This window comes from Vipera berus, assembly GCF_964194415.1.
Source record: "Vipera berus genome assembly, chromosome: 2".
Lineage (NCBI taxonomy): Eukaryota > Metazoa > Chordata > Lepidosauria > Squamata > Viperidae > Vipera > Vipera berus.
The window spans coordinates 136,291,080-136,309,375 of record NC_138203.1 but is presented as its reverse complement, the minus strand read 5'-3'; the positions used below and the strand labels follow the sequence as shown (position 1 = coordinate 136,309,375).

Genomic DNA, 18,296 nt, shown 5'->3' with positions numbered 1-18,296 from the left:
ACATGACCATGGAGACGTCCTCGGAGAAGCTCTGGCTCTTCAGCTTTGAAACAGAGATGAACACCGGCTCCTAGAGTTGGAAACGACTAGCACATATGTGCGGGGGAACCTTCATCTTTACCTTTAATCTATGTTAAGGCTTCTTTGCCTGTGAATATATCCAGCTACTGAATCCTATCTAGCCTTTTTTTCTGATTTATTCAAGCCAATTTTCTGATATCCAAACTAGATACTTAATTATGCTTATTTCTACTACCTATAAACAAAGCAAGCCAAAGCTACTGCTTCTCAACCTTAGCAATTTTATAATATATGGACTTTCTCAGAATTCCCCAGTCGGTGTGCTGCCTGGGAAATTATGAGAATTGAAAGCCAGATATCTTGAAGTTGTCAAGGTTGAATAACATTGATATAAACTGATCTTGAAATCCTTCTGCAGAATTTTTAACTCTTCAAAGAAGTATTACTGCCTGGGAGACATAAAACAGCATCCTCTCTGTATTGGATTATTTTTATTCGTGTCAGGATCTGTATCTGTTTACTTGTTTTGAACTGAGAGATCTATTACAAATGTTTTCATAACCTCACATACAGCCCCTGTACTGCCTTGTGGAAAGGTAATTGCCTTTATAAAAGACTTGATTCATTTTTTATAAGCAGTATCTGTAATGCACTTATTGTCTGGATGGCATTCAACTCCTTGATCCATGGAACTGAATTTTTTTGATATAGCCACACAGGAGATCACAAATTCCAATCTCTGAGCTTCACAATTCTTGAGAAAATTTGAAACAGAGGTGCTAACCTGGGTTTATGAGAGCAGAGCTACCATCCCAAAAGACTTCCAAGACTTTCAACTTCACTTTCCGCCATTTTCCAAACCCTGAGACTCGTGTTGTGTTAGGTCAGGCACGTCAAACTGACGCCCTACGGGCCGAATGCGTCACACCAAAACCGCACCCACCCCATTGCCGGCAATGGGGAAAAAGTCGTGATATGTTGCGCGACGTCGCGAGTTTGACATGCCTGTGTTAGGTCATTCTTCAGACAGTGATTGATTTGTGGTTATTTCCTGAGTTAATTTAATGTCAGATTTTTTTTGTCAGTGAAGATGCTATTTTCGTTGTTTCCCAATCTATGCACATCTACTTCCACCTACTTATGCTCTACCTGCAGAAAATCTGCCACTGTCTGCAGTTTGAAATCTTATAATGCAGAAACAAAAACATCATACCATCTTTTTTTGTAAAAATTGGGATATAGCTGAGAGCTTTATGTATAACTTGAATCTATTAAAACTGCAGAAGGCCCCCCCTCCCCCCCGATTCACTTAGGTCAACCTAGAGTCCCTCAAGGCAAATATATATATATATATATATATATATATATATATATATATATATATATATATATATATATATATATATATATATATATATATATATATATATATATATATATATATATATATATATATATATATATATATATATATATATATATATCTTTCTTTGCCATCCCTTTTCCTATGTTCCATTTCTGAAACACCTTGCTCTTATCTGTCTTTGATACCTCCTTGGTGTCATCTTCCTTAAGTGGATTTCAGATGAAGGGAAATAATGGGAAAAGATTAATGCACAGAGATAATTATCCTGTAAGCTCTGCTGTACATGAAAGAAGAATTCAAATCATTAATTAACTTAGAACAATGTCCTTATTTTAATTAGATTTACTACAGAGATACTGGTAGATAGACCTACACACTTATTATTAAGCATACATATAATTTTACCAGTTTGGACCACCTCCCCTATGAAAAGTTATGTGTGCAATCATTTGTCATCCAAAGCCAATGAACCTAAAAATTACAAAACAAAAAGGGAGAGACAATATCAAATAAATGCTTGATGGTTTCAAGGGTGTAGAAGCTACAGCATTGTGGGCACTGTGCCTGCAAGAGATTCCTAGGGGTTTTCATTAAGACAGAAGGTGAATTTACTCAGAAGCTGAATGGAGAACTCACTTAGAATGCTCAAATAGGAACAGGATGTATAAGAGCAGGCAAAGCTTGGGGGGGGGGAGAGTTAAATGTGTCATCAGCTTAGAGTTGTTGCATTCCCAAAAGTGCTCCAGATCCAACTCACTGACACTTATCTGGCACCAATTTATTGTTGAATTTTGGTTGACCAGATTCTTGTGTACAGGCTTGAATAAATCTATGCTTCCACCTAACTGGTGCTCCTGATTCTTTATGTCCGACATCGGACTCTGTATTAATGCATTTCCACTGTGCTTATAATGGAAAATTCTGATCTGTATTCTTTTATTGGCATGCCTAACACTGGCTTGGCAAATCATTCTGGAATTGATCTGAAGTACAAGTAGTCCTCAACTTACAACCGCAACTGAGCCCAAAATCTATGTCGCTAAGTGAGAAATTTGTTAAGCGAGTTTTGCCCCATTTTACGACTTTTCCCACATTTGTTAAGTGAATCACTGCAATGGTCAAATTAGCAACGCGGTTGTTAAGTGAATCTGGCTCCCCCATTGACTTTGCTTGTCAGAAGGTCGCAAAAAGGGCTCGCATGACTCCGGAACATGGCAACCGTCATAAATGTGAGTCAGTTGTCAAGCATGTGAATGTAAATCACGTGACCACAGGGATGCTGCAACGGTTTTAAGTGTGAAAGACAGTCACCGTTTTCAGTGTTGTTGTAATTTTGAACAGTCGCTAAAGGAACTGTTGTAAGTCGAGGACTACCTTTATATATCAAAGTATATGAAGTCTTGAGAACAGACCTACATTATAAATTTAATGGCAATCTCAGATTATTAGGTAGCAGCACCAAAAATACCCAAAGCAGAATCAGACAAGATTAGCTTCAATGGGAGATCAGGAAAGCCTGAGGGCTAGAGCTAGACTGCAACATCAGGAAAAAAAAATATGGTGGAAGAAGACAAACTATATTTCTATATCGCTGCCTAGAAAACTCCAGGTAGTTGTCAACTTGCAGTTGATTACCTAGATTCAAAGTTCCAACAGTTGGGTCCCTTCCGTGGTCATGTGACTGAACTTTGAATGCTTGGCCAACATTTACAGCTATTTGTACCACCCTGTGGTCACATTTCATGATGGTTTTGGCAAAACCCGGCCATAACTTCGGCTGTTCCTCAAAACCGCACCCATAGCAAAGCGTTCACTCAACAGCCACAGCATTCGCTTAACTAACCTTGTGTTCACTTTATGACCGCTGCATTCGCTTTACGACTGCTGCAAAAATGGGGCCAGTTATGACTGTCACGACATGCAAACGTAATGGGCAGGCTGGGTTACAGTCATATGTCAAGGACTACCTGTATAGGGATAGATGTTTTTGTAACGAATCATCAGAAGTTGAATCCAAATTGAGCGACTCTTTAAAAATCTGGGGATGATGGGTTCCAGTTCAGAAATCCAGCAGGAACAGAAAAACCACAGTGGCTCTTGAATCTAAAAATAATCCCCTTGTTGTCTACTTCGTTTTCTTTCTTCTAAAGATAAGAAGTCCATCAAGAGCAGGGGTTCCCCACCTGGGGTGTTTGCACCCTCTGGGGGTGCGAGATGATATTCCAGAGGGTGCAAAAACTTGGGTTTTCAAAATTACAGTGTATATGCATAATTTGTTGCCGCTATTTCGAACTTTTGTAAGGGGTATGAGAATATATCAGAAGTGTTCTAGGGGTGCGGGGTATAGAAAAGGTTGGGAGAATGGACTAGAAGTCCTTTTCACCGAGGAAGATGAGGCAGCTTTTAAGGCTTGTCTCTTACCAGAACACTTGGATCTGTACATCTGCATTTTCTAAAGCTTGTAACTCATCACCAAGTGCCATGCCTTGTACTACTGAATGGCAGCTAAGCAGGATTTGCAGCCCTATAAGTACATAGGTGGTACTCAGAGCCACTGCAGAAGTTGCCTCCAAAGTGCAATCTTTAATATGACCGGGAAAGGATCATTAAATAAATGAGGAAGATATTATGAAATTGCATGTAATTATTTTAGCAAATGAAATCAAATGCAAGGTTAATACGCACCACCTTCCAGCAACTCTAGAGTGAACTCTAGATCAGAGCTTTTCAACCAGTGGTACGGGTTGGTACCAGGTGGTACGCGACCATCCTAGAAAAGTGGTATTTGGGGAGGGGAATGAGCTGAACCGGTGGCAGCACCGCACAAGCCTGAGCGAGAGACGGCTGGAGCTGCAGGGCTGTCAGGGCTCAGCGGAAGCACCAGGATCAGCGCCGGACTCCAGCTGGAGCTCGGCGCTGATCCCGGCGCTTCTGCTGAGCCCAGAAGAAGCGCCGATCAGCTGGAATGTTGCAGCATCTCCAGGGTCTTGTGATTTACATTTAGATGCTTGGCAGCTGATTCATATTTATGACAGTCAGTGTCCCAGGGTCATGTGAAGTGACGAAAACCTGCTACAACCACCCAGCAGACGGGGGGGGGGAATAAAAACCAAACACCCCCCCCACCCCACCGCCAATCCTCAACAGAAATGCTCACAACAATGAAAACCTCGGACAGGAGGAACAGCGGGGCAGACAGGCAGGTGTCTTGCTCGGCTGTGGCTTGGGGGGCATTTTTTTCAGTGCCAATGTAACTTTGAACAGTCATTAAGTGAACTGTTGTAAGTCGAGGGCTACCTGTACTTCATCACTTTTTTCCTTTTTTTTTGGTCATCAAGTTTTTGACACCTTGCTTGGTGACTGGTGGTACTCGGACGTTGCCATATCCCAAAAGTGGTACAATGGGTGAAAAGGTTGATAAGCCCTGCTCTAGATTTTATTTAGCACTGCCTGGTGATCAATTCAATTGCTCAGAATAGGTCAGTCACAACTATAAGTGCCATTAATTCTGTAGTCCCAAGTTCCTTCCAGAGCAGAAATGATTTGTGTTGGAAACACGGATGGGGCAGGAGGAAGGAGACAGGGGCCAGGAGGGAATAAAAGCATACATCTGTCCCCTTTACGATAAGAGTCCCTCAGAAATTGATGAGCAGGTAGCCTCCCCTAGACACTTGGGAGAATCAACCGAGAGGAAAGCAGTGAAAGGCCTTTAATCATTCTGCTGCTAAGGTCAATAAGCATTCAGAGATGTCCTTCTCCACAGAGGGAAAAACTGCTGGAAGATGTGAAGGCCTCAAGGGACTTATACGTGTCCCTTATAAGCGCAGGTGTAGTTTCCATATGAAAGTTTCAGGTGGTGGTGGTAGGGTTTGAAGATTACCCCTCCCTGCCTTACAAAAAAGGTCCCTCATTACACAAAGCTAACAAGTCAAATCAAAGCGGTACTTTTAGATTCTCTTCCCGTGCAAAAATGATGGTGCAAAGTCTGAAGCCGGCCACGGGAGGATAACATTCAAGCCAGGGTATTTATCATTTGCAAGGAAACTCAGTTCTTCTCGGGTCCTCCCAGTGGGACAGAGTCAAGCAGAGAGCTATTTTTTCCGATGCCGTGCGGAGACCAATTAGCAAGAGAGGCTATTAAAATAGGCATTTCATAATGTCAGGCTCTATACATGTTTTGTAGTTCACAAGTGGGCTGAATTTCATTTAGCTGACATTCCCCTAACATGTAGTAAGCATTTTCATTTGCTTCTCCATACCTTTCTCCAATTAATGGGACAACAATTTTGCCCAGATGGCAATGTTATGTGTGCACTGCAAAAACAAAAACAAAAATCACAGCCATTTCACAGCAGATGGCGACAACTGAAAGTGTGCAAAATTAAAGGGAGGGGATGACTTGCAACACTCCAAGTCTCATGGTGAACATAATTACCAAGTTTAATTACAAGTGCTGATGAGTCAGATGTGAAACTGTCCCAGATAGCATTCCAGGGAGAATTTTATCTTTACCAATGGGTAAGAAATATATCATTGGAAAACTGTTAACAGTGTCCTAGTTCTCTAATCCTAAAAGGACTGGCCTACCAGCAGATTACAGATCATCCCTATGCAGAAATGGTTCTTCAACCTGGCAGCATATGAAGCAGAATTGGATGGTGCCTTTGGTTCCACATTTATTTACACATTATGTTGTCGGAAACAAGGCAAAACACCAGAGCAATACAAATAGAAGCCCAAAGACTCTCAAGGTATTTCTGATTCATGTGTGAAAACAAGCTATAAACGTGGGGGATGCTTTCTGTAGGGAAGTTACAGAAACGATCTCTTTTCCAGTTACACTAGACTAGAGCAGGGGTCTTCAAACTCGGCCCTTTTATGACTCATGGACTTCAACTCCCAGAATTCCTCAGCCAGGCACGCTGGCTGAGGAATTCTGGAATTGAAGTCCATGAGTCATAAAAGGGCCGAGTTTGAAGACCCCATGCAATAGCTAGAGGATATTTTTAGACAGCCAGTTTGGTCTAGGGCAGGGGTAGGCAACCTTGGCTCTTTTATGACTCGTGGACTTCAACTCCCAGAATTCCTGAGCCAGCCATGCTGAGGGGAAAGATAGGTTTCCAAGCTGAGCCATGCTGGCTCAGGAATTCTGGGAGCTGAAGTCCATGAGTCATAAAAGAGCCAAGGTTGCCTACCCCTGGTCTAGGGATTAAGACACCGGACTAGAAAGCAAGAGACTATGAGTTCAAGTCCCACCTTGGCCATGAAAACCAGCCGGGTGATGTTAGACCAGTCATTCCCTCTCAGCCCAACTCATCCTGGTTGCTGTGGGGAAAACAGAAGGAAGAAGCTGCGCTGGAGATGTTCACTACCTCGAGTTATTTATAAAAATGATAAAAGTAGGAAATAAATAAAAATATTCCTTGCATTTTTCCCCCTTGGCTTTTCTGTGCAAACAGGAAAAACTAGGGTTAGCTGATAGTATCCAAGCACATCTAGGAAGCCTTGAAGGTTCAAATATACACTTTTTTTTTCCTAGAGCGCCAGGAATGATGTCTACAGCATTTACATTTAAATACAGGTTGGGTAAAGTCCCAACTTCAAGCCTAGATGTGGGCAAAACTGTATTACAACTACATTTAAATATTTGTTTTCCTCCCACTCCATCATCTTGGGCTCTTATGGGGACTCCTCCACAGAGAAGCCTGTTTGGGGCCTAATACCTTTCAAATGGTGTTGACCAGGGGTCTTCAAACCTGGCAACTTTTAAGACTTGTGGACTTCAACTCCCAGAATTCCTCAGTCAGGGCTGGCTGAGGAATTCTGGGAGTTGAAGCCCACAAGTCTTAAAGTTGCCAAGTTTGAAGACCCCTGGTGTTCACCATAATTTCTGTCTCCTCCAAACTAGGTGGTAATATTTATACTCCCAATGCAACTAAAAGACCTGCAAATGGGAAGACCATCACACAGCCTCTTAATTCTTCAGCTGTCCTCATCCTTATTTTACTGCTTGTTCACCTGAGACCAGAAGCACTCACAAAACAAGGGACAAAGAATGTATATACTTGCTTAACACTCCTCCTCAATATAGTCAGACAAGGGGAAAGTAGGGTCAATGTAGAGAGAGAGGGAGACAATACTGATGACCATTTTTCTCAAGGAGGCAATGCTGTTTCTCCTGGATTAAACAAAAAAAAATTCCTTTGTGGGTATTGGCAGCAAATTATTGACAGAAGGGCTGCAACCTTTAAACAGCTTGATTGGTTTTACGTGATAATCAGTGGCTTTAATATTTAATCGGAGAAGCCGAGATCAGAAAGCTGACGTATCCATTTCTCAAATTCTCTATCTGCAAGTGCCCTAAATCTTGCTTTTCTTGCATTTTAAAATATTGGCAGGTATTTCTCAGCAGGCTTTTGGGAAGAGATAGCTGAAAGGATTCTTTTAAACCTACATTTATCCTGCAAACGTGCTCTGCACAACATACTGGGATACTGTGCATCTCATGCTTGGAATCCAGAATGTGGATTTAAAAAAAAGAAGAAACAAGGGGTGGGGAACCTCAAGCTTGTAATATAGGTGGTTTTAAAAATTATGAAAACCAATGAAAAAACTTGCTGCTAATGCAGTTTTTGGAACATGTCTGGCTGCCCCCAATATCCCAAATTTCCACTCTTATTTAAGGTGACTCATTCTTATCCCTGAAAAGCTTATGCTGGAATATCCATCTTAGAAAAGATTTTACTGGTGGAGTCTCTGAAAACACATTTGCAGAATAAATAAGACATCACAGAATTTGCTTAAAACTGTTGGGAGGACAGGGGGTGGGCAGGAGGAGTATCATCCCAAAGTAAAATATACCGGTAATTTCATTTAGACACTTAGTTCAATTAGGCTGTTCCTAAAAGAAAACGAAGTTGCTAATTGACAGCCACACACTGAAACATACATCTAAGTAGAGAATTTAAGCTGCAGTCAGCAAAACAATCCTCCTAAATAAAAATAAGATGCACTAGTCTCCCAGTGTAGCATGAGCTATGGCAATAACCCAATACGTTCACACTGAAAACGCAAAGCAATTGCAGTAGGCAAATGGCTCCAATTTGCAGGTATGTCACGAGCTAGAAGAAAACACATCCCTGTTTCAAATTCTAGCATCAAAATGACAACGTTATCTATACAAATAATATGGGAGTTTCATGTACGTCACATTAAGCAATAGTTTTCTTAACTATGAGTTGTAGATTAAATTGGAATTAACTGGATTCACCAACACTTAAAAGTACAAATCATCGTAGATTTTTTTTTGCATAATACACTAAAATCAAACAGACCATGTTATAGTATTATACAGTGTGTTAAGCTAATGATTGTTTCTAATTATCTTATTTTTATAATTATTACTGTATTTAGGTTCTTAAGATCCAAGGCAAAGCAGTCCAACTGCCAATATCGGAACCAATTTATATATCAGGTGGAATTAAGTGATTCCACTTAATTTAAAACCGGAATACCATCCTGTTAGCAGAGATAGAGGTAGGGGATTTCAATTAAAATTAAATATGTTTATACAGTATAAAAGTATTGCTTTAATCTACATGGCAGTGGGAAAAGAATAAGGTTCTATTTATAAGAAGCAAAATTCTTCTGCCAGAAATAATGAAATATTATAAATGCTGTATCTGGAGATTGTTCTAACTCACATCTAATCAAGAACAAAAGAAACTTCCTGGACCAAAACAAAACCACCATTTTATTGTGTACATTTGTTTAATAGGATGTAACATTGTACCCCTTCTGATATAAAGCATAAAGAACAACATCTACTTTAATAGATATTTGGTAGCTTTCTTCCTTTTGGTTCCACAAATACCAAAAATTACTATTTCAGAAGTTTCCTTTAATTATTGTTCTGTAGGGAGGGCAATGTTGTGTTGTTGTTTTTTCCCCAACCCAACAGAATATTTTTTTTTTAAAAAAAAAGATATGCAAAGGGGCTCTGCCTGTCTGTTTTCACAACACAGAACAGATTAAAACCAAATTTGATATTTGGGGGAGGGGGGAGGAGTTGACAAAAGAAAACTCAGATTTAAAAATGGATCAGATCTGGTCATAAGCTGCCAAGGAGGGGAAAAAATAATAAATTTTCCCAGTGTATCTCTATAGGGGAGGCAAGTGGGTGGTATCTTGGAATGTTGATGACTGTCTTATTCTAAGCCTTCCTCTCTCCTAGTCATGAAATTTCAGAGTTCTGATGCTATTAAGGGGTCAGAATGAATTCCAGAATCCAGGATGTGCTAGCTCTTGAGAATCCAAATAAAACTCCAGGTTCATTCCGTTTCCGAAAATCTTCCTGTTTATTGAATACACTGCTTGGTTGTGTCGAAGCAAAACTAACTCTGAGGTTCCAACACCAATTTATAGACTTAAAACAATAATTCTCCCAGCCAAACCTCCAACATCTTGTGAAATTCATTATCAGCAAGTTCACTTTGTTACGGGAACTGTCTGCTTCAAATCCACACCGGTTATGGTGCCCTTGACAAGGCTTCAGTCTCTCACGGTCTTCAACTGAATCGAATTCTCAATTTATCCTATTTGAAAATAGCATCACCCCCACACCCTTAATCTAAAGGCAAGATGAAACACAGAGGCATGTAGCTGCCAAAGTTTCATCCTTGACAATTATATTATATACCTCTTGCACAACAGAGAAATGTGATAATTTACCCAGCTTCATGTACTAAAATAAAAACCAAAGGCTCTTTCCTGACATTTTCCATTTCCAAAAGAAATCTGCCCTACCAAAGAGAAGAGCAAGACATAATTGTAGGTTTTTTTAAAAAAAAAAACTTTAGCTGTTTTGTTCAAACTATTTCAGATAAAACATTGGCTTGTTTTTGCAATGAATTTGGCAAAAGGAATAAAAAGATAAAAGCTATTTGTTGATCCATCTCGGCCCAAGGGAAGAGATACATTGCTTGCTATGCAAAATAAAACAATGTATTAATTCAACACATTGAAATGTATTGACATTCCATGTTAGGGAAAAGCAACGGTGACCTCTATTAATATTCTAATCTGCTATTGTTGATTAACAGGGTTTCAATGTTAGTATGAAAATCTACTAAACATTTGCTGGTGGAGTCCTTGGTGCTCGGTGAGCTTGTTTTCTTGCAGATGTCATAGTTCAGAAAGTGCCAAGGACTCCACAATTCAACTCTGAGCTACAACTATTATCTTTTATTGATAAGTGTTTGTTTCCTCCACTTTAAATAAATGAGGTATGATGCATTTAATCATAGTTTGAATATAGATTTTCAAAAAGGCAGGCACAGTGCCAATAGCTTGCACCTCCTATCCTAATATAGGTAAAGGTAAAGGTAAAGGTTCCCCTGCACATGCGTGCTAGTCGTTTCCGACTCTAGGGGCCGGTGCTCATCTCCGTTTCAAAGCCGAAGAGCCAGCACTTGTCCGAGGACGTCTCTGTGGTCATGTGGCCAGCATGACTAGACGCCAAAGGCGCATGGAACGCTGTTACCTTCCCACCGTAGTGGTCCCTATTTTTCTACTTGCATTTTTACGTGCTTTCGAACTGCTAGGTGGGCAGAAGCTGGGACGAGTAACAGGCGCTCAATCTGTTATGCGGCACTCGGGATTCGACCTGCCAAACTGCCGACCTTCTGATCGACAAGCTCAGCGTCCTAACCCACTGAGCCACCGCGTCCTAATATACAGAACCATAAATTTTAAAAAATGGAGTACATGGAAATTTTTAAAATAAGGTGCAACAATGCATAGACTATCTGTTTACTTTATAACATCTGTAGACTGCCCCAATCTGGTCATGTATCAGGCAGTGAACATCAAAGCAGAAGTAAAATAATCTTTGGTATAATATCTAATAACATCAACAGACTCTTAATAGAAGCCTGCCTATGATGGATGATTACAATCAGCTGGGTTGAAGACATGCTTGGAAAACAATTTTCACCACCTTGCAAATGCAAGAAGGGATGGGGGCCAAGTATTTGGGGGTGATGTATCTTCCAAGGCTTGGAACTGTTTTAAGTTAACCCAAGTGAAATGAGTTGACTTTTTGACACTGTCAATTTATAATTTCTCTCCCATAGTTTTAGCCATTTTTCTAATTCTATATTATAACCAAAGTTTTCCCCCCACCTTATCATTGTCTCTTTAGTTTATTCACTTTCCATCTCTATAAAGAAAATCTGTATAAAATGTTTTATAGATGGCATTTGCCTCCAGCAAGATTAGCAAAAATGTTTAAAAATGTATCAGGTAAATGTTTGAAATGTAAACATAATTTAGGTACGTATTATCATATCTGGTGGACATGTGACAAAGTAAAGGCCTATTGGGAAAAAAATACATGCTTGGCTAGAAAAAATATTAGGAGAACATGTATTTAATCGTGAATTTTTTTATTAGGTATAGTACCAGAAAAGATTAATAAGCAAAACCTATATTTGGTTTTACATATTATAACCGCAGCAAGAATAAGTTATGCGCAATGCTGGAAGAATGAACGAATACCTTCAGAAGAAGAAGTAATAAAAAAGATACTGGAATGCGCGGAGATGGACAGATTAACCATGAGGCTGAAAGATAAAGAAGAAACAGAATACTATCAAAGCTGTAATCTATTCTACAAATGGCTAGAAGAGAGAACCAAAGAGTAGGACTTGATTATGTATTAGCGTTTTATGAACTCAGATCACACGCTGTTTGAAAAATTAACATATGTATGTAGAGGGGAAAAAAACAATAAAAAGCTTATTATTAAAAAAAATGAGTTGACTTTTTGACAAGTTATCCCAAGCAGGTATATCAAGTTATCAAGTTACCCTAATAAAATTAAATACGAGACTCCAGCACTGCACCTCCCGCCAAACATAATAAACTACAAAAGGAATAACATCACAGGTGCTGAAAGCGCTATCAGATCCATGATTCTTGCTTCTCACAAGTTCTCCCCTTTTGGCATTATGTACCTATTTTAGAGAATGAATGGAATCTGTAGAAGAATCCATCCCAAATGGAAACGGGTATCAATATTGCTGCTATTTGACTGATTAATCATATTAATGTTTACTTGTTAATAACATGATTAGTATGGAAGTTTTTAACTGGTTGATGATTAGTTACCATGGATGTTTTCAGTCTCATTTTAAACCATCAAACGTCCCCAGCATGTTTCAGTGTAATAGAAATGGGACAAAGAAACAAATAAGATTCCTTCCAACTTTCTCTTACCTATACAAGGAGCTCATGGCCAGTTACAAGGCTATCTTCATCTCGGATCTCATCCATCTCTGAATCTGACCTTCATACTAATCCATGGAGCATGAGGAAGGTCAGACTGAGAAGGGGTGTCCAATCTCACATGGCTGGGGGGATTTGAATTGAAGTCTCATGTGCAAGGGATCTGGATTACACATAAGTTCCAGTTCATAAGATTTATTGCTCAAGCCTATACACAAGAATCTAGTCTACTAACATACAATACTAAACTTGCACCTGATAAGGTCAACAGAATTCAAGAGGGGATGGACCTAGAGACCATTTATGAGAAGGTAAGGGCTCTAGGCTGATGACTCGTTTAACTCCACCATTCCATCTCTGCCTGCTTTTCTTTATGAAGTCTCCTGAATTTTAGGCATGTGCATTGCCTTACGCCAGTGGTCTCCAACCTTTCCAGTTCTAGGGACCAGCGCTGGAGGCAGCAGTTGCAGCAGCAGGGTGGCGGGGAGAAGATTGTTGTGTGCAAGCAGCGTGCATGCGCTCGCCCACCACTTGTGCAAATGGAGTTTTACCCGCCACTTGTGCGGCTCAGTTCCCAATAGGGGTTGGGGAGCCCTGCCTTACACAATAGCATTTACATATATATTTATTATATTATTACACTGACACTTTGTCCTGGAGTCTCTAGGAGATGAGAAATGTACTGTCTTTCACCAGCTATGTGAGAATGTGTGAACATCTACTACAGAAACAGTGCCACCCAGATCCCACCAAGAGGACTGTGGACAGAGTAATTCAGCAGGGACTAAAGCAATGCTGCCATTATCTCTTCATTTCTTGCTCAACAGGAAGATTATTTTTAGAACACTTATCACTTAAATGTGAAAATGATTAGCTCTGATTACCACATTTTGTTGCTCTGTTGGTTCATGACCAAAATAAAGATTTTGGTTTGATATATTTGTATGAATAGTTTATGGATGAAGACAAGAATGTCATCATGATCAATAGCAACTAATCGGCAATGATTCATCCAAATTTCCTATATGGGACACCCCCAACTGTATTACCTGATCTTATTTAAGTGTTTTCTATGCATAATGTTTTAGATAGCAGAGGTACCAGTCTAAATGTACACATGTAAAACCCTTGCTAGCTCAATAAATCCTTTTCAAGCACACTCCTTTTTTACAATCCTCTACCCTAGTTCTAAGAAGACAGTGTCTTCCTTGTACTTCTTGAGATTACAGGCAGGCACTCACATAATTGTAAATAATACAAGAGAACTAGCATCTCAGAGGGGAAGGTTATTGGAGAATATTTCTCTCTACATCCGGATTCTATGCCACACAATTTTTTAGAATGAAGCTGTTGGTGATAGCATGGATAGAAGCAACATGGTTCATGTGGCTTGATCACCACATCAACAGTTTATCACCTCTTCACCTTTGTTGCCTAGGTCTGTAAAATAAAGAGGAAGCAGGGAGGGAAAGGGTGTTGTGAAGCTGTTGTGGAATTTGTGTCCTTTGGCCTTGATCCCCTCATTCCTTAATTTCAGATTTCACGGGATTTAAGCAATGTTTTCAAGGCTAACCGTTATGTCACTGGAGTGAAAGATCTATGACTGGATGTTTTCAAGGATTTTTAGGCATTCATGGGTGATGGGCTAAATATAGGAGCAGACATATCTGATCCTTTTCTCCAAATGCATATCGTCTGATAGAAGCTACTACTGTATTAGCAACACACTGGAGAGAAAGGGAATAACATATGGGGCGGTTACACCCCCCCTCTTTTTTTTTTGCTCCAGTGATGCAATTTAAAAAGATCACCAGATGTCACTTTTCAATACATACCCGCGCACACAGAAACACACACACACACGAGGGAGGGAGGCATAGCTAAGCCCCCATTGCAGTCGATGGGGCTTCCCGAGTACACAGATGCAAGATTGCTCTGTACAGCTAATAAAAACAATTCGGAGCTCCAGAATCGAAATCTATAAATAGCCGGAAGGAAAGCGCTCCGACTTTTTCCTGAACTAGAAGCAGGGCGACACCGTTGCTTTTCCAACTCGTTTGGTCTCATTGTTTTGACATCCCGTAATAACCACCAATCCCTCTACAGAATAACATCCAAGGGCGCACAGCAAAACCCCTCGCGTCGGATTCTAAAGTTCGAGCCCCAATAAACGGGTTCGCTTTTTTTTTGCCTTTACACGCGGCGCAGGTCTCGCTATTTGCAGGCACAGCTTTCTTTGTTTTTTTTTTGCCTTTCTCGAATTTTCTCATTATTTATGTATTTAGGGCCGAGCTCCGGCATTGAAGAGAAGCTCCGTGGCTGCGCTCGGGCTCCGACGAGTTTCTTCTTTCCCGCGCTATTCGCTCCGAGCACTCGCGAACGCCCCGAAATTTCTCCTTCGGTTCGCTGCCCGCTGCTCTCCCCCACCACACACACACACACACACACACACACACACACACACACCGGCAGCTCATCTCAGCCTGAGTCTCCCTTCTTGCTTGGAGAGGAAGTTTTGTTCTTTTTCACCTGCCTCAACGTCAATACATCCCTTCGGGCTGCGAACCCCCGTTTCGCCCTTCCTTATCCCGCAGCCTTTGCCCAGATCAAATCCCCGCCCGCCACCGCCTCCTCCTGCCCATCCCTCGCCCGGCACCGTTCCCAACGCTCAACTCTCTCCAACTCCCAGGGAAAGCTGGAAAGAAGCGCCTTTTGAGGCGACAGGCAGCCCCTCAGCCCGCGCCTCAAGCCTTCTTCCTCTGGGTGCCGTAAATGGATCTTCGCTCCAGGGATTCCCCCGACCCAGATCCTGGCAAGGGAGCGCGATCCAGGTCCCGCTCCCCACTGAAGCCTTTTCCCGCACGCCCCAACGAGATACCCCGCCGTGGGTTGCTTCTCCCAGTCCCGTTTCCCGACAGTTCCGTTTTTCTGAAAACCCAGAAACGCCGCCTTTTCCATGCTGCCCCCCCCCAGCTTCCCCCGCAGCCCGTTGCCATCCCCGGGGACTAACCCTGTCCCTTTTCCTGAGCTGCCCACCAAGCCTGATTCCCAAGATTTCCTCCACCACCTCCCTCTCTAAGCAGCCCGTCCCAGTCCCGACATCCAAAACCGGCGGATCGTCCTCCAAAAAGCTCGATCTCAAAAAAACAAAACAAAACAAAAACCCAAAACCCAAGCCCCCCCCCAAAAAAACACCATTTATTTGGGAAGGGATGACTCCCCCGCCTAAGATCCGCTTCTGTTTTGAGCACCAACTTCCCCGACCGTCTCCCAAATTTTCCCTTTCAACTGATCTGCTTTAAGTCCCCCTCCGCTCTTTGGGGGGGGGGGGTGAGCCCCCTCCCCGATCGGATCTCCCCCCCCCCACACCCCATATCTTTCCACAGACCGTACAACGTTACCCCGACCCCGTCTTCCCCGGCGCCCCGTTCCCTCTTTTCTCCCCCTCTCTTTATCATAAATATATAAATTATGCTAATTAAGACCATTGCATATTCACCGAACCGGGTTTCCCCCCCCCCACGCCCCCCCGATCCACGCCGTACCCCCACTCACCGCTGTGCAGCCGGGAGAAAACGCTTGCCCCAACCCCCCCTCCCTGCCCGGGCTGGGGCTCCGCCAAGCCGATCTCTGCCCCCCCCGCCCCCCCACACACACTTTTCTTTTCTTTTTTTCTCTCCCTGGGAATGATTAAAAATTCACCTCACAGCAGCTGGAGCGAAGGTTGGCGCGCGCACACACAAAAAGGGGGCGGGTGGGCGGGCGGGCGGGGAGGCAGCGCTCCCCCCCCCACCCCTTCCCAGGCCCAGCCGGCCTCAAGTCCTGGTTGGAACCGCCGCCCCCGAGGCTTTGCATCCAGGTTGCCCCCTCCCCAGCCAGCGAAGCATTTGCCCCGCCTGGCGGGGGGAGAGAGAGAGAAAGGCAGGGGCAGATTTGGAGACTCGGGATTTTTTTTTTTGATTTTTTTTTTTAGCTGCTGCGTCATGAACATAATTTATGCAAAGGCCTTTGCCGCATCCTGCGTAGCCCCGAGGCTGCCACTAGGTGGAGCAACCAGCCGGCTTCCCCTCCCGCCCCGTTTCCCCACCCGCAACTCTCGATGGGAGGAAGCTTCTCTTGCGCCCGTGGTGATATCTTCTCTCTTTTCCTTTCTTCTCTTCCGTTCTCGTCAAGTCGGAGAAGGGAAAAAGAAAAAAAAAGCTGCCCCAACTCAAAGTATTCAAATAGTGGGGGTTTTTTTTGGGGGGGGGGATGCTGTCTCAATCTCTCCCCCTCTCAGTTTCAGAGTGAAAGTGAATACTATAAAAGGCAGATCTGGTTTGCCCTGCCCTGCCCTGCCAAGTGGTTTTGGAGGAGGTCTGAGCGATTTTTTTTAAATAAATAAATAATAATAATAATAATAATAATAATAATAATAATAATAATAATAATAATAATAAATTTTATTTATATACCACCCTTCTCCCGAAGGACTCAGGGCGGTGAACAGGGCAGATATATAAAAATACAAAAATACAAAAGTTAAAAAAGAATTAAGCATGTGCCCAGCTAAAAACAATAAATAGGTAAAGGTAAAGGTTCCCCCGCACATGCGTGCTAGTCGTTTCCGACTCTAGGGGCCGGTGCTCATCTCCGTTTCAAAGCCGAAGAGCCAGCGCTTGTCCGAGGACGTCTCCGTGGTCATGTGGCCAGCATGACTAGACGCCAAAGGCGCACGGAACGCTGTTACCTTCCCACTGTAGTGGTCCCTATTTTTCTACTTGCATTTTTACATGCTTTCGAACTGCTAGGTTGGCAGAAGCTGGGACGAGTAACAGGCGCTCACTCTGCTACGCGGCACTCGGGATTCGACCCGCCAAACTGCCGACCTTCTGATCGACAAGCTCAGCATCCTAACCCACTGAGCCACCGCGTCCCTTTTAAAAACAATAAATACATATAATAAAATGAGAATAAAAAACCCAAACCAATGCCAACTGAATAACTGCAGTCAACCTGACAAAGGACAGGTAAACAAAGTGTTAATGACTAGAGCAAGGGGTAGGCAACCTCGGTTCTTTTATGACTCATGGACTTCAATTCCCAGAATTCCTGAGTCAGCTGACTCAGGAATTCTGGGAGTTGAAGTCCATGAGTCATAAAAGAGCCGAGGTTGCCTGTCCCTGGACTAGAGGATTGAAGCAGAAATCCAGTGTGGTTTACAGTATCCTAGCCTAGAAGTAACACTCCTTTCTGCATGAGGGTTTTTTTTTTGGAAGAAGCATGCAGAAGGCATGCTGCCAGTATTCTTTTTCGGGCAATAGCTTAAAGCTAAAATTCAATTCTTCCATGCCTGGGCATTTCCACTGCAACGGATAGAATATATGGTTGATTTACACTTGGGAGACGGTTGGAAATTCAGTACAAAAAAATAAATTTAGGTTCAGCGAAAGAAGACGAAGAAACAACAATACAGTACTGTATTGCTGTTTGCTTGATAAGAAAAGTCGATAATCCAGGGCTGCCTCCAGAGTAATAGTAAACTAATTTCTCATTGAAAACAATGTCAAATTGTCGTGTATCTAGGTGTCAGCCCTTCAAGGTAGCCCAGGTCAAGGGACAGATTTGGAAGTGATTCCAGGAA

At 42.3% G+C, this 18,296-nt stretch overlaps 1 protein-coding gene across 3 annotated transcripts in view; it reads right to left on the bottom strand.

The window, feature by feature from the left end:
• The window catches only part of POU6F1 (POU class 6 homeobox 1), a 46,087-nt gene extending 28,856 nt beyond the window's left edge, over nucleotides 1–17,231 (bottom strand). For 2 of the 3 annotated variants that reach the window (XM_081318360.1, XM_081318364.1), the window contains exon 1: nucleotides 16,376–17,231. The gene's annotated coding sequence lies outside the window, so the exon portion shown is untranslated. Of the gene's footprint in view, nucleotides 1–16,228; nucleotides 16,261–16,375 lie in introns of those variants that run through there. The other variant, XM_081318362.1, reaches the window with a different exon arrangement.
• Nucleotides 17,232–18,296: the final 1,065 nt, after the last annotated feature.